Consider the following 16,630-nt stretch of genomic DNA (forward strand, 5'->3'; position numbering starts at 1 on the left):
CAGGCATGTGGCACAGTACCTGTGTAGCGATCAGATGACAATTCTCAAGTGTTGGTTCTCTCTGTCCACACATGGGGCTTGGGGATTGAACTCGGGTCAACTGGCTTGGTAAGTGCTTTTACCCACTAGGGCGTCTCACAGGCCTGACCCCGGCTACAATCCTGAGGGTGTGCCTCCTGCTGCACACCCCATATGTGCCGTTTGCTTCCCTCCTCGTCAACCCTGACTACTCAGCCGACTACAGGAGACTTGTTCACTTGAACAAGAAGCATTGGTTGTGTGGAGGTTTCTGCAGGCCAAGGATCTGGGAGTGCTTTAGCTGGGGCAACTGGCTTGGGGTCTGTCATGAAGTCCAGATGTCAGCGGGAAAATCTATTTCCAAAATGGCCGCTGGCGGGCAGTCCCAAAGAGCTACTGATACAATGTGCCTCACGGCATTGTAGATGGCTCCCCCAGAGCAAATGGTATGGATGAAAAAGACATAAGTCATGTTGCCTTTTATGCCTCTCAAAGGTCACACCAACCACTCTGCTGCTGTCAGTTAGGAATGAGTCACTAAAGCCGAGTGTAATCTACCTCCCGAAAGAAACACCAAGGAGTCTGTAGACCTCAGGGTACCACGAGAGGAAATTACAAGATGGGTGACTCCCCATAGGTGCCCTGAGGACTTGGTAGTACATACATGTAATCCTAGCGCCTGGGAAACAGAATGATTGCAAGTTCAAAGCCAGACTGGGCTATACAGGAAGACCCTGCTCCAGAAAGGGGGAGCGGTGCTGGGACTGAGGCTGCAGCTTGTTAAGTTGTAGAGTACATGTCCAGCATATGAAAGGTTCTGTCTACTTCCTAGCACTGTAAAAACAAATAACACTCTCAAATACTGGAATTATGGCTTCTTTTACTTTTACTGTCAAAGGCCTAGATAACACATCTTCAGTCTTTTTTTTTTTTTGAGATTTATTTATTTCTATTTTAAGTATATGGGTGTTTTGCCTGCATATATATGTCTGTACAGAAGATGACTCCAGACCCCTTGCATTAGAATTATAAACAGTTGTGATCCACCATGTGGATGTTGGGAATTGAACCCCAGTCCTGTGGAAGAGCAGTCAGCATTCTTAACCACCAAGGCACACATTCCCAGTCCCACATTTTCATCTCATGGGCCAACTATTTGAGTGGTACTGACCGAGAAAATGCAGCAGTTGATTATTAATGTCTGTCTTCAACCAAACCAACAGCCATTGTTCCCTAGTTCTTTGATAACAGAATCTGTCCTTGCTCATGATCCAACCTTAATGTGCTCAGAGAAAGTGGGTCCTAAATGATGCTTTATGACCCAACTAAACCTTCCACAACACGGGAGAGGGTAGGCCCATTCATTCTTAACCTGTGGTGACTTAGGGACGAAGCTGCATCTAAACTAGCCAATATAAGAGAGTCCTGGTGGAAATGTTCTGGGAAAGGAATGCCCTCCAGATAAAATAAAACTAGTGAGAATACTTCCTTTGAGAGTAATTTGAGGCAGGCATGGCAGCATACACAGGTAATGGCATTCAAGGGAGAAGCAGGAGTCTTCTGCCTAAAAACATAAGGAAAGCTAGAAGTTGGCTTAGTCAGTAAACTTTGCCATCCATACATGAGGACCTGAGTTCAGTCCTCCTAAGATCTAAGAGTGGTGGTGTGTGCCTGTAGTCTTGGCATTGAACTGCAAGGGACAGAGGGGCTGGCTGGCCAGCCAAGCTAGCTTAATTTACAAGTTCTAGATGTGATGAGAAGCCTATCTCAAAGAATTAGGGGGGGAGACTGGAGACATCTCTGGCCTAGCAGTTAAAGGTGCTTGCTGCTCTAGAGGACCTGTGTTCAATTCCTAGCTCCCACATGACAGCCCACAACCATTTGTAACTCACAGTCCTGGTCATCCGGACCCTCTGAGGGAAACAGGCACACATGTGGTACACAGACACACATGCAGGCAAAACACTCATACACATAATAAAGTTGAAACAAAGTAAAACTTAAAAAATAAAGTAGAGAGTCGTTGAGTAATCCTGTAGCCGAGCTTTTCTGTGCACCAGCACACACTTGTGCACCCATGCACGGGAACACATACATACACACACGCAGACACTCACATTTGAAGCTAAAGGTCTGGTGACATGCTTTATCGGGCAAAAGGGCTTGCTGTGCAAGATTAGCAGCCTGAGTTTAATCCCTGGGTTCCACGATGTGTATCCACAATGACAGAAGAGAATCAACTCCCAAAGGTTATCTCTCCCCCCAACACACACAAGGGCCACTGCATTACCCCACCGCATGCACTTACTGATAAGTAAAATAAAAATTAAAAAGAAGAAAAGGAAGGAAATAAAAGCAGCTTTGGAAGGGCGGCATTCCTGGTGGTCTGACTTCCACCTTACATCCAAAGGAAACACAGACTCCTGGGGGGTGGAACAGGAGCCCACGCACCGAGGAGACAGTGGGGCAGCCAGTCCTGGTTCTCATTCTTAGGACTTGTTTCTTTGAGAGAAAGCAGACGCTCCCGTTGAATATTCTGATTGGGTTTTCTATAATATGAAGCCAACTGCAGTCAAATTGCTACATGAAACAGTCCTGTATGGTGCACGCACCTTCCCTACCTCCAAGAAAGCCCTACAAGGTTCTTGGTTGGATGTCACAATTACAGAATTCCATTCACATCACACTCTAGCTATGCTCACGAGCCCTTTCTCAGAAAGTTAAACCTTGACCTCGGTCTTCTATTTATCTCACTCATATAGTTTATGTGTTTATCTGTGTGTGTGCTAGTTCCTGAGTGTGTGAGTGTGAGGTGTGTGTGTGTGTGTGTGTGTGTGTGTGTGTTATGTGTGTGTGCGTATTACTTGTATTCACATAACACGTTTCCCATGTGGCAGTCAGACAGCTCACAGATGTTCATGCTCACTTCCTACCCTGTGGGTCCTGAAGACTGCACCAGGCCATCAGGTTCAGCAGTCACCTTTCCCTGCTGAGTCATCTTGCTGGCTCGTCTCTATTGTACATTTAAAGGTAAAGTCCACTGGTGAACTGGAGTTGTTGCTGCCAGTAAATCCTTGGCGCTTTCTGTAGAGACAACCTCACCAGCACTGGGTATCCAGCCATAGCTGGCCTGTTAACGTGGGTGTTGGGCATACAAGTCATGTCTTCGTAGTAGCACAGTAAACATTTTACTGGTGGAACTATCTCCCCAGCTGCTTAGTTTGGGCTTCCCTCTCAGAGTTAGGTGTAGACCTTTCCTGGAAAAAACTCACCAAAAAGAATCCACAGCCCACTTCCAGGAGTGTGTAGCAGGTTTAACAATCTCTGGACAATGGGAAGGATCCAAACTCCAAAGAGTCTATCCATGACAGACCCAAAGAGTTTATCCATGACGGACGCCTGGACCCTAGTCGTCCTCGGGCAAGAGCCAGCAGGGCTGAGGGTCAGGTCTGACAAGGCTGCTTGAACCCTACTTCCCTTCCTGTCCTCTCTGCTTCCTAAGAGTCCTCCTTGTCCCAGTTTCTGTTGTCTTCTTTTTCACTGAGGTTTTTTATTCTGGATCTATGAATGTCCAGAAGAAAGGACTACATTACCCAGGCTCCCTTGCAACTAGATGTAGCTTCAGTAAGAAATATTCTGCCCAGTGGTAAGGCTAAGGGAGTCGGGTGTTAGCTCACACTTGGGTCCTTAAAGTTAGGATTGTACCTCCCACCCCTTCCTCTAACCAGCTGCTTAAAATAAGATCTGAGCATGATGGCACATGCCTTTCATGCCAGCACCTGGGAGACAGAGGAGAGGCAGGCAGATCTCTGTGAGTTCAAGGCCAGCCAGGTCTACAAAGTGAATTTTAGTTCAGTTAGGGGCCACACAGTGAGACTCTGTCTAAAAACAGAACCAAGAGAAAGGAAAGACTAGGGAAGATGCATTAGAAATGGTCAAAAGCGAAAGATTGTGGGTTTCACGCTCAGGCTGGACCTCCCTAGAGCTATCAGATGGGGAAGGATGTCTTGTTTGGGCCACTCTCATCTTGGGGTCTGGAGTTAACTGTAGCCCGACCCTGTCTTCCACTTCTGCTTCTCTCCTTCACTCCCCTCTCCTGCTGTCTGGTTTCTTCCTGCTCCTTCCTCTTCTGCCTTCTCCCCCAGATTCTCAGACTCTCCCCCCTCTTACTCCCGTCTACTCTCCATGACCCTGTTCTAAAGTGGTCTGCTGAGGACACAGGAAGGCCTCCTGCTATCCAGCCTGTGTGGACATGTCCCTATCCCAAGGACTCTGCCCTGCCAGAGATGTGTCTCCGCCTACAGGAGCCTCAGGCCAGATTCAGCTATGTGCCCTGACGGTGCCCTCTTCCCTGGGAAGGAACAGAAAGCCAGCCAAAGTGCTAACCCAAGTGGCTCATGCCAGTGCCCAACTATGCCTATGGCTCTGTGGTGACTGTGGAGATGCCTGTGATTGAATGCTACCCCCGGCTAAAGACCATCTGGCTGTACCCTCTGGCTTCCTCAGAAGAGACCACTCTTGAGTGTCTGTGCAGCTGAAGCCAGCCTTACCGGGGAGCCGATCACTGCTATTACCCTTCAGTCCCAGTTCCAAGGTGCCCAGGTGGCAGGAGATAGGCAAAGAGGGCCATCCCACAAACCACAGTGCAGGCCGCCATGACTTGCCCTCCTAATCCCCTTGCCAGCCTTCTGTCCCACAGCTCTCACAGTGACAGATGGTGCCTTGAAGCCAAGCCCTGGGCTGGAGCCCAGGGGGACCATGTCAGCTGTGACAGGGTTCCCCTTTCATCCTCCAGTCTAGGGTTGGGGCAGTCCCAGCTCTTCACCTGGCTCAACAGGGCTTAGCAGGCCTGGGGCTGAACTGCAGAAAGCCACATGGCAGAGTTGTAACAGCCTTTTGGAAACAGAGGCCTGGCTGAGAGAAGAGAGAGAAGACTCTGGGCTGAGTAGGAGAGCACAGAGCAGCCATACTGGGTTTCTCTTCCAGCTAGTGGCATCAATGACAGACTGGGCTTCAGTCCTTGGGAGCAGAAGAAGGGCACTTGTTCACATCCAGCATGGTCTCAGAGACAGTCTATTGGGACCACCCCTTGATCCTAGATACCGTTCTCACCCCTCCACCCACCCTCAGCAAGCTAAGGTCCTTGATCCAGGCTAGCTAGGGAGGGGGAGGATAGCTTCAGCCGACTGCTGGGAAGCATGGCACAGCCTGCGCAGTGTCGGGTACTGTGATGTCACATCAGAATTCTCCAAAGGCTTTCCATCTGGAGTCAACACCACCCTCACAGCTGCTCCCAGCGTGGTGGCCCCTGCCAGCCTTGGGCTGGATTGAGTGACTGTCCCTCTGGAAGCCAAGTCTTAGGCTTAGGATGAACAGATTCAAAGACAACTTTTCTCACAAGAGAAGCTTAAGGCAGGGATCTACTGAAACGGTGGGACGGTACTTGGGGGGTGGACGATAGAGAAACCTGGAAGAAGCTTCCTGCTCCCACCCTCCTCCCCACACTGTCCAATATGCGCTATGGCTTCTGTGGCTTTACCTCATTATGAATGTCCTCTCTCCACCTGGTAAATTCCATTCAGCCTTCAAGAAGCCAGCTCAGATGTCCCTGACACTGGCCTCATGTTCTGCCTCTCTCCTCACGAACAGATTCATTAAAGCCCCCAGCAGCTCCACACACGAGCACGGTGTGCCCACTGCTGTGTTAGCAGATGGCCTCACAGCCACCTGTCTTTCAACCCTGCCAGCCAGCAGGGGCTCAAGGGCAGCAGAGGTGGTCTGGCAGAGCCCAGGAATGACTTGTCTTCCTTAGACACATGACCACGAAGACCTGTCCTCAGGGGTTACAGACAGATATATCACCCTCACCCTGGTGACACGTTTGTCCTTGCTGAGGATACATTCGGGTTGTTAGCAAATAGTGAGGGAATGCATCTAAATAGGCCTTTATTTGGCAAGGGGCGTAGCTCCTTGGTAGAGCTCTGCTCAGCATGCATTAATCCCTAAGTTTTAGGTCCCAGGTAAAGCATAAAAGTAGGAGAATCAGAACCTTAAGGTCATCCTTAGCTAAATAGCTCGCTCGAGATCAGCCTGTGCTACAAGAGACTCCATCTAAAAATTAAACATGTTTTTGAGAAGATGTTTATTTATCATAGCCTCTCTACAACTCTCGCGGTCCACTAGAGCTTCTCACAAGGCCACTGGGTCAATTAAGGTTGATCTTAGTTATGGAGGGAGAATTATAAAAATACTAAAAATCAAACTGCCCTTGTGAAACCAAAAGTACCTGAACAGTTTCTGTCCCCAGGAAGCCAGTAAAGAAAGGAGGACCAGGGGACCCGCTGTCTGGGTGCCCTCTCATTGGCACAGGACCAGGGGACCCGCTGTCTGGGTGCCCTCTCATTGGCACAGGACCAGGGGACCTGCTGTCTGGGTGCCCTCTCATTGGCACAGGACCAGGTAAAATGCTTTATCAGAGCCAAAATGTATGCTTTGGTTCACCAAGAAGATGTATGACAATAAAATTTGTGGTCGTTTAAAAAGAGGTGACAAAGTGATTGACAAGAAAATATAGCACAGCAGTGAGCTAGGGTCACATTATGCCCAGTTCCAGAAAACCAATGTTGACAACAAGGGCCTAGAGAGTTCCGTGAAATCATCACCCGTGAGCAGAGGTGAAACCAGCCCATGCTAGGGATTGAATGAACGCTTGTGATGTACCCATAGGCTGTTTTGAAGAGTTCTGATGGGACTAGGGAGATGGCTCAGCAGCTGTCCTTCCAGAGGACTAGGGTTCAATACCCAGCAGCCACACGGCAGCTTACAACTGGCAACTCTAAGACGCGACACCCTCACACAGACGTACATGCAAACAAAACACCAGTGCACATAAAATAAATACATCACTTTTTTAAAAAGAGCTCTGTTGTGTAACTTTTCTTGAGGATACACGAACTCATATCTGATTACCCCAAATAGGGCACCAGTAAGAGAGCAAAGAAACAGTTCTGGGCCAGTGAAGTGAGTAGCTCAGTGTATAAAGGCGCTTGCTGCCAAATCCGATGGCCGGAGTTCAATACCCAGGACCCACGGCATGGAAGGCTAGACCTGAGTCCTGCAAGTTGTCTTTGACCTGGAAAGAGTGGCATGACACATAGGCCTTCCTCCCACATATACATTCACATGGACAAGCACACACACATGCACACACCGGCAAATAAATGTAATAAAGGATAAAATAAAACTCCAGCTCCGAGTGACAGTGAGTTAATTGTGCTTACAGAAACACAGTGAGAGATTGCTTACAGCACTATGGATGGCTCCAAAAACAGCCGCATCACCAAAAGCCTCCCCTCCCCCTACATGGAGGACAGCCTGCCTTCAGTGACTCCCCTCAGCTGCATTAGCATCATCGTGTGCAGCTGGGTTGGAGGGGCGGGTGCAAGAGGATGTGAGTGGCAGGTCTCAGATGAGAGTCTGATGACCTTCAACTCCTTCTGCGAGGAAATACTGGCAACAGCACATCGGTGACAGCAACCCCTGGTCTGTAGTACAGCACTTGACAGCAAGTTCTTATCCCAAGTATTCAAATCTTCACATGTGCCTCAGACGGCCCTGTTTCACCAGAACAGAGCCCCTGAACATTTTAGGTGACCAGAGAAAGATTTCAGGTGAGGAAACTCAGTAACAACTCAAGGAGCAGGCACCACCCTGTCTGAGGGGAATCACATTTTCTAGGATGGCAGCTATTCATCCCAAAGGCATTTAGAGGATGAGAATTACCCACAGGAATTCTCGGTCTGGGACTGAAGAGCTGGCTCAGAGTTAGGAGCACCTTCTGTTTGTCCAGAAGACGGACCCAAGCTTGATTCCCAGCACCCATATCAGGTTCACAGCCACCTGTAACCTCAGCTCCAGCGTGATGTGACATCTCTGGCTTCTGAGAGCTTGTGCACTCACATGTACATGCACACATACACATAATTTAAAAATTTAGGAAACAGTTTTTCTTCTAAGATATGTATCTTTTCATATTTTGCTGTTTTTTTAATCTGGGTTCATTAAAATGGTGCTGTTGCTTAGTGATTTGCATTTCTTGCTCATCCAAAACAGTTAAATATTATTGCAGCTGACACCATTGTGTTTGTGTGTGTGTGTGTGTGTGTGTGGGTGCCTGTGCATGTGTGTGTGTGTGCACAAGTGCACGTTCATGCCCCACATATGTGCCCCACAGACGATGGCATCAGATCTCCTGGAGCTAGAGTTACAGGTAGTTATGAGACGCCCACTGTAGGTTTGGGAAAATGATCTTGGGTCCTGTGGAAGAGCAGCAAATGCTTTTCGGTGTTGAGTCATTTCTCCAGCCCCTACCAGCCTCGAATTTGTTATAGAGCAAAAGATGACTTTGCGTTTCTAACTTTCATGCCTCTACCCCCTGAATTCTAAGATGATAGGCGTGTACCCCCATGGTTGGGTTATGGGGTGATGGAGAGCTATCCCAGAGTTCCATGCATGTTAGCCAAGCAGTGTACCAAAAGGCTACATCTGCAGGCCCTGCAACTGACACCATCTCCAAGGTGTGAAAATAAACCAGTGATCTAAATGGAACTGAAAGCCATTTAAGATATTGGGGTTTGTTCTTGTGTTTTGTTTTGTTTTGCTAAAACTTGCAAGGACACTCTAAAAGGCAGAATTTCAAATGAACATTGACTTTTAAAATGTTTACTTATTTTTAATTAATTTTTAATTTACATGTGCCAGTGGTTTGCCTGCAAGTATATTAGCACACTGCATGTGCCTGGTGCCCAGAGATTATGAGCAACCACGTGGGAGCTGATACGCAAACGTGGGTCCTTTGTGAAAGCAGCAAGTGCTGTTAACCAATGAGACAGCTGCCCGACCCCCATGAATACATTTTTTTAAAGAAAAGGGATGGGGTCTAGGTGTGGTGGTGCACACCTTTAATCTCAGCACTTGGGGGGCAGAGGCAGGCAGATTTGTAAGAATTGGAGGCCAGCCTGGTCTACATAGTGAGTTCCAGGTCAGCCAAGACTGCAGAGACGCTGTCTCACTCTACCACACCACCCAACACCACAAAAAAGTGTGTGTGTGTGTGTGTGTGTGTGTGTGTGTGTGTGTGTGTGAACTGGAGAGCTGACTCAGCTTAAGAGTGTGTAACTTCCCCCAGAGAACCTGCCTCTGTCCTGTGGGACTGCTCACACAGCTGTATGTTCAGCTCCAGGGTATCTGACCAATGCCTCTGGCCTCAGCAGACATCTACGTTAATGTGCATATAACTACATATACAGCCGAACACAATTAAAAATAAAATAAAAGTATTTATTAAAATAAAGGAGGGAGGAAAGGGGGGAAAGAGGATGGAAAAGAAGAGGAAGAAAAGGGGTTGGGGATTTAGCTCAGTGGTAGAGTGCTTGCCTAGGAAGTGCAAGGCCCTGGGTTTGGTCCCCAGCTCCAAAAAAAAAGAACCAAAAAAAAAAAAAAAAAAAAAGAAGAGGAAGAAAAGGAAAAAACTAGCAGAGGTTTGTAAAATGCTCTGCCTGAGGTGTGGCCGTGACTTGTGAGCCCAGGGCCAGTCCCGCCCCTCTCTCTTGCGTTTGGTTTCCTCAGGATGAACTTTGAGGGTGGCTGCCTAACGTCACCCTCTTGGATTAGCCTGCCCAAAGAGAAGTGGCTGGCGCTAAAATTAACTGTTGGCAAAGCAGAGGTGTCCTACACATGTGACACTGGCGACTGCCTGCTTCTGGGCACACCTGTGGATGGTGCCTGAGGACGGGGGCAGCTGCAGAGGTTGCTGGGCTACAGTGAGCAGGTGGACACAGCAGCATCTCCAGTGACGCCTCTCTCTGTCCCACACTCCAGCCCCTTCTGGGCCAGTCCTGGGTAAGCCCAGAGCTTCACACACCACGGGGTTTCAGCAAAATTCCTAAAATTGTTTAGGAAACAATTTTCCTTCTAAGATATGTATCTTTTATTTTCATATTTTACCACTTTTTAAGTCTGAGTTCATTAAAGTGGTGCTGTTGCTTAATGATTTGAAGAATGAGGGGAGGCGTGAAGGAGTTATTACCTCATCTGGCCAGGCCTGTTTCAGACTTCTTGTCCGGAGAGAGAATGGGGAATTGGGAGGAGACCTGGAATGCCACTGGGGCCATCCTGGCTGGGAAAGGTGTAAGAGGTTCATTCAGTCTCTGTACTAGGCACACTCCTGATACCGTTGCAGGTGAGGGACTCGAGCGGTCATGCGGTCGTGGGTGTGGGCAAAGAAAGGAAGCAAGGCTGGCCACAGCCCACAGCCCATCAGGACTCACAGAAGCAGGCTGCATGGTCTGTGGATGTTTTTTATTGTTGTGTGCGTGTCGAGCTTATGCGTATGTATGTCCTGGGAGGAGGCTGACACTGTTGTCTTTCACAATCACTTTCCACCTTTTATATTGAGTCGGGGTCTCCCCTCACCCCAGAGCTTGCTGGGTCAGCTAGTCTAGCTAGTCAGCTGGCCCCAGGAATCCTCTGCGGCCATCTCCTGAGCCCTGCGGATACAGGACGACCACCATGCCCAGCAGTTTTTAAGTATGTGCTGGGAACCCAAAGTTCAACCCTCAAACTTACATGGAAATTGCTTTGCCCATTCCTGTGTCCCCTGGCCCTTGCTTGTTGTTTTGTTCTGTTTTAGACAGGGTTTCTGCATAGCTTAGGCTAGCCTCTAGCTATGTAGCTGAGGATGGCCTTGAACTCTTCTGTTGAGCCTTTTGCTTTTAACTCCTGAGTGCAGGGGTGACGGGTGAGCATCACCGTGCCCAGTTTATGGGATGCTAAAGATCAAACCCAGGGCTTCAGCCGTGCGGGCAGGGCCACACTCCATCAACTCTATTCCCAGCCCCATCTCTAGAACACTTCACTCACTCTTGCCACCTGCTGCTTTTAACCTGGGACTCACTCCTTACCCAACAGCTTTCAGAACAAGCCTCTTCCTCCGCCTCGGCACATTTTAAAGAGAACTCCCACTGACTCTCAGCTTTGGGATCAACTATAACAAGGACATCCACAAACAGACACCGAACCTCGGGGCACCACTGGGCCAGCCTCTAGCTCATAGTTCCTCTCTTCATGGGATCTCGACTGTCTGTCTGTCATGAGATCTTGACTGACTGTCTGTCTGTCGTTGCACTTTAACACTCTGTATCCTGGCTTTCTGTTTAGATGTCCATCGTCCTCAAGGGCAAGCCATAGGATTTCTTTTATTTCATTTCTTTTTTTAATTTATTTTTTCTTTTATTTATTTATTTCTTTATTTTTATTTATTTATTTCTTTTATTTATTTCTTTTATTTATTTCTTTTATTTCATTGATCTGTGTGGCCCCAGGCCACATCTTAAAGAGAAGCTTGCGGGCCTGGCCCACGCCAAACCTGTTTGAAGATGGAAAAAGTATCCTGTGAGGAGGATTATGAAATGACAGGGATGACGCGAGGGGCTTTCGAAACCTGGGAAGGCATCCGCCCACGTGAATTACAGCCCCTTGCTATTCTTGGTCTTCAGAGGCTCAGGCTTTGACCAGAGCCCGCAGTCAGCTGGGGACAGATCCCTGCAACGCAGGCCTCTGCTGCCGCCTAGTGGCTGCTGGGCTCCTAGTAGCTGAGCTGAGGTTGCCTGATTCTCCAGTTCACCTCTGCTGCCCAATCCCAAAGGGCACTAGGGAGAGCAGAGAGAAGGGCATTCAGGGGCTTCCTTTTTTGAAGTGACCTCCTTTACCTTCCCAAGCATCCACTTTCTTATCGGCAAAATGAAGATGGATCCTACTCCCCAAGGTTGTTGTGTAGATTGAAGGAGACTATGCATGGGAGGTGTTTAATCCTAAATCTCCAGACGATAGCTACTGGAAGTCAGTTGTAGGCCAGGCTGGCCTCAAATTCACTATGAAGCCAAGGATGAGCTTGACCTTCTGACCCTTATGCCTCCATCACTGGAATGCTGGGCTTGTGACCATGCACCACCACACCCTGTTTCTGCAGTGCTGGAGACCAAACCCAGGACCTCGTTTATGTTAGACAAACACAACCAACCTAAGCTGCTTCCCCAGCCCCCGTGGCTACAATTGAAACAAGGAAGCCCTCAGAGACGCCCGTGTTTCATGCCTCTCTGTCACTAGGTGCTTCTGCCCACACAAAATCTCACTCTTCTTTTCCTGCAGTTCTAGTCCTCCAACCCAAGCCCTGTGCATGCCAGGCACTTACACTACCACTGTACTGCATTCCCAGCCCCAGTGCCTGATGTCTGGAATGCTGTGATGGGATGTCTTGTCTCTGTTTTGTACATAGGACCTGGGTCTGCTCAATAGTGCTGGCCAAATGGTGAAGAGTATTATGGGCAAGTTCAACATGCTTCTATCGGCTTTCCTGTGCAGGACGCAAGTAAGCTGGCTTCCTGGTAAACGCACTTGCCATCAAGCCTGTGTTTGACCCCCGGGACCCACTAGGAAGCAGGAAGAGAACTGGCTCCTGTGGGCTGTCCTCTGAGCTCTACACATGTGCACACCCAGCCTCTCACCATAATAAATGTGATTTTTAAAAACTTAAGATTTCTCTGCACGGTCTAAAACTTCTGCATTAAACATAATCACTGTTTGAGGGGTAGGCAGCTATCTCATCTTACAGGCACAATCACTTTAAAAATCACATAAAAAGGTTGGGGATTTAGCTCAGTGGTAGAGCGCTTGCCTAGGAAGCGCAAGGCCCTGGGTTCGGTCCCCAGCTCTGAAAAAAAGAACCAAAAAAAAAAAAATCACATAAAAATGTATTAATGGGGAGCAGTGGGACTAGGGGGGAAGCTGGTGCAGAATTGCATCCTTCCCCAGTGCACAGCCACCTTCTCCAGGTGGCAGTGACAGTACGTGACAAGTGTTCCCTTTCCACATGACTCTCTCTCCCCAGTTCACCCCTGCCTCTCCGTGTTGACAATGAATCATTCCAGGGGATAATTAGGAGTCCCACAGTTCCCTGGAATTCTACACAAGCAATGTCTGATGGCAGGTGTGTGCCTAGCTCAGAAACAGAGTGGAACACCCACCACCACCACCACCCAGGACCTCCGCACACCAGTACGTGGTGGGCCGGGTGCCAGGGCTTTGGTCCTTGGGTGGTCTGGAAACCCAGTCCTTGGCTGATTTGGGATGACGAAGTGTTAGGAGGAAGGCGTTGGTTCACATCACTCATCCTGCCGTCACTATCTGGAGGAGGATGGGGTCCATTTGGGGTCGGCCACACTTCTATACTATGTCCCTTCCCTTTTAAATATTTTTCCTTATTAAACATTTTTGCTTGTGATTCTAAAAGTATACATTTGCTATAGAAACTTTAAAATGTACAGAAAGTCCAGAGACAGCCAAACCCATTCATGATAACCATTCATCTGGTAGGTACCAGTAAGCAGCCCCCAACCCCTTGGGACAAAGGGAGCATCTCAGCCTTCCCAGAACATGCCCAGACAAGGCATGCAGTACCCTGCAACAAACACTGAGGGTGGTTCAATGTGTTTCTTTCCTGTTTTTTTTCTACACATACATCTATTTTGTTTTGTTGAAAGGTGTGTGTACATGTCTGCATGTATGTCTGCATATGCATGTACATGCATGTGTGTGGAGGCCATAGGTTGATGTTAGGTGTCTCCCTCAATCATTCTCCATATTTTTTTTTTTGAGACAGGGTTTCTCACTGAATCTGGAGTTCAATTCTGAAAGCTTAGCTGACTTCCAAGCTCTAGGAATCCTCCTGTCCCCACCTCCCCAGTGCCGGGATTACAATTATGTACCATCATGTCTGGCTTTAAGTGTATATATTTAATATATGTAAGTGTGTGTGAGCATGCCTGTGCGTGTGAGCGTGCCTGGGCTTGTACTAGGAATCAAACTCAGATCCTTACACTTAAAAGGCAAGCAGTTTGCTGAGGGAGCCATCTCTTTAGCCCCTCTTTTTTTTGTTTTGTTTTTGTTCGTTTTGCTTTGGTTTTGATACATAGTCTCTGGTTGAGTTCCTATCCGACCTCCACCCCTCCCCGCCGTGCTGGGTTACAGGCATGCACCACCATGCCTGGCCTTATACCTAGTTATTTTAAGCACTGAGGTCACACTGTATCTCTTTAGGCTACCTACCAAAACTATCACATGTAGCATTGGTTGTTCTCTGATTTCCTTTCTGCAATCCTAAAGATTGCTGTGATTCAATTCTTTGTATTTGTTCTTACGATTTTTCAGTTAGTGTATTAACCAGCATTCCCAGAGAGGCTGACAACACAGTTGTTCTGTCCTTGCAGATGGATGTCTCCATGGTTCCCGGCGAGCTGCTGGTCCTCAGACTGTGTTGGAAGCCTGAGATTCTGGAATCACCAACCGAGTCAGTCACAGCCTGGATGGGAAAATCAGCTTGGCAGCAAGAGGGACCAAAAGATGGAAACCTTTCTTCTTCTCTCTTATCTGGCTGCTTCAAGATGGGGCCCACATTTGGGAGGTGGTCACTCAGTATCAATTAAGGCAATCAAAACAATTCCTCTGAGGCTTCCTGCTCAGGTGATTCTAAATTGTAACAATTTAAACATTAGCATACAAAGCAACCAAATCCATGGTTACATTTTCATACACACATGGTTGTACTTGGCTCACTTCTGCCCTTTCAGTCCCTGCCCCCCCAATGGGCCCCCTCCCATTGGTTCCTGTCTTTCTCCTAGAGAACGTTCTTCCTGTTGACGTGTGGGGGGTGCGGGGATTCAGAACACACACCTGTAATCTCAGCACTCAGAACACAGAGGCAAGAGGACCCCAGTTTTAAGCCAGTCTGAGCTACACTGTGAGACCTGGACTCAGAAAAACAACACATGGACTAGGGAGATGGCTCAGTGGGTAAAAGATCTTGCTAATCATGAAGACCTAAGTTCAAATTCCCAACACCCACTTAAAAACAACTGGGCATAGCCATGTGGGTCTGCAACTCCAGTACAGTAGAGAACAGAGGCAGGAGGTTTGCTGCGTATACTATGGAGGTATTCTATGTTTTGCTGGCTGACGTTTTAGTTCCAGGCTCAGTGAAAGACCATATCTCACAGGAATAAGGCAGAGAGTAACAGAATATGACACCCTCTGGTTTCTGCACAGTATGCACATGCACTGGTACACATATGTGTACACGCATGTATAATACACAAAGACCTAAAATTTTTAAGCTAAACAATAATGATGGTGATAATAGGAACAATGAAAAACAGAAGAGGAGGAGGGAGAAGAAGGGGAGGAGAAATGAAAACAGAGACAGAATCCAGGAAGCCCAACACCCAAGTCAATCATTTTTGCATTCTAGGGATATAAGGGGCAAAAAAGAAAGAAACCAATAAAGACAGTTAAAAATGCAATTCAGAAATTGAAGTCTGTGTTTTTAGATGAAAAGGCTTCCATGCACCAAAGGTGGGTAAAAGAACCTAACGCATGTGCAGTGCTGTGAGATTTCAGAGCGCCAGAGAATAGGGATGGTTTGATTCAACGTGCTCCACAGGGAGTAGAGCGCACTGATAGACTCCCTGCAGAGCAGCCTCTGGCTTCCCAACAGCCACTCTGAGGAAGGAGACAATGAATCAACTTTGCAAGAAAGATTGTCTCCAGTCTAGACCATATGCCTAGCCAACTGTCAATAAAATATAATTAAAGGGCATTTTCAGATAAGCAAGCTCCCCCAAAATTGGCCTAGTGGTCATCCTTTTTCTAGAAGCTACTGGAGGGTGCACTCTACTAAATAAGAGAGGGCCAGGAAGCAGGAAGGGTAGCGCAGTCCAGCAGCAGAACCCACAATGAGGATGAAGGCAGAACCCAGGGAAGCAGCCCGGCCTTAGCATGGCTGTGTGCATGATGCCCACTGTCTCAGGTGGCCGTTCTACATGGAGATAGGAGAGACAGATGCCAGGGAATGTAGCCCAGCTCCACCTCCCTCCCCGAAGAGATCTCACTAGCTGGCTTAGAGTCTGCTGTATAGAGCAGACTGGCTTCAAACGCACAGAGATCTATCTGGTGTTGAGGTGAAAGGCATGTGCTACCATACCCAGCCTTCCAGTTTGGTATGTAGTTGAATGGTTCCATCTTTGTGCTGGTGAAGACCCTGCAGTGCCCTCTGGGAGAGAGGCCGTGTGTGTGTGTGTGTGTGTGTGTGTGTGTGTGTGTGTGTGTGTGTGTGTGTGTGTGAATTGTGCAGCGATGATTAACCAGGCACTGTGGAGGGGAAGGGTAGCTATGTCATTTTAAAAGTCCTGACCTGCAGAGGCTCTTGAAGATGGTAAAGGAGGTAAATCTGAGATCTATGCCTGTGTCTGCTCTCCCATCTTCTTCACAACTCTGAAACCTCTGGGCAGGTTGGTCCTACCAAACCCTTGAGAAGATGCACGATAGCAGCCGTTGGTCCAGTATAGGAGACAAGTTTCAACCATGAGCCTCCCACCATCAGAAATCTCAGCTACCCAAGGGGCAGAAGCCAGCACTTTTTCCTGCACCCTCAGCTATTCACTGAGAACTTATAATGACAGTTTCATTAGACATGTATCTATGATTCGTCTTCAGAACATCC

General features: G+C 48.1%; 1 long non-coding RNA gene across 5 annotated transcripts in view; it reads left to right on the plus strand.

Annotated features, from left to right (window-relative positions):
• LOC120102308 (uncharacterized) overlaps positions 1–15,431 on the plus strand; it is a 30,281-nt gene extending 14,850 nt beyond the window's left edge. For 4 of the 5 annotated variants that reach the window (XR_015686682.1, XR_015686683.1, XR_015686684.1 and 1 more), the window contains one exon: positions 14,343–15,431. This is a non-coding gene — a long non-coding RNA (uncharacterized LOC120102308). Of the gene's footprint in view, positions 1–12,352; positions 12,446–14,342 lie in introns of all 5 variants that reach the window. The other variant, XR_015686681.1, reaches the window with a different exon arrangement.
• The last annotated feature ends 1,199 nt before the right edge of the window (positions 15,432–16,630 follow it).

This window comes from Rattus norvegicus, chromosome 4 (genome assembly GCF_021556685.1).
Source record: "Rattus norvegicus strain SHRSP/BbbUtx chromosome 4, alternate assembly SHRSP_T2T, whole genome shotgun sequence".
In the NCBI taxonomy this organism is placed as follows: Eukaryota; Metazoa; Chordata; class Mammalia; order Rodentia; family Muridae; genus Rattus; species Rattus norvegicus.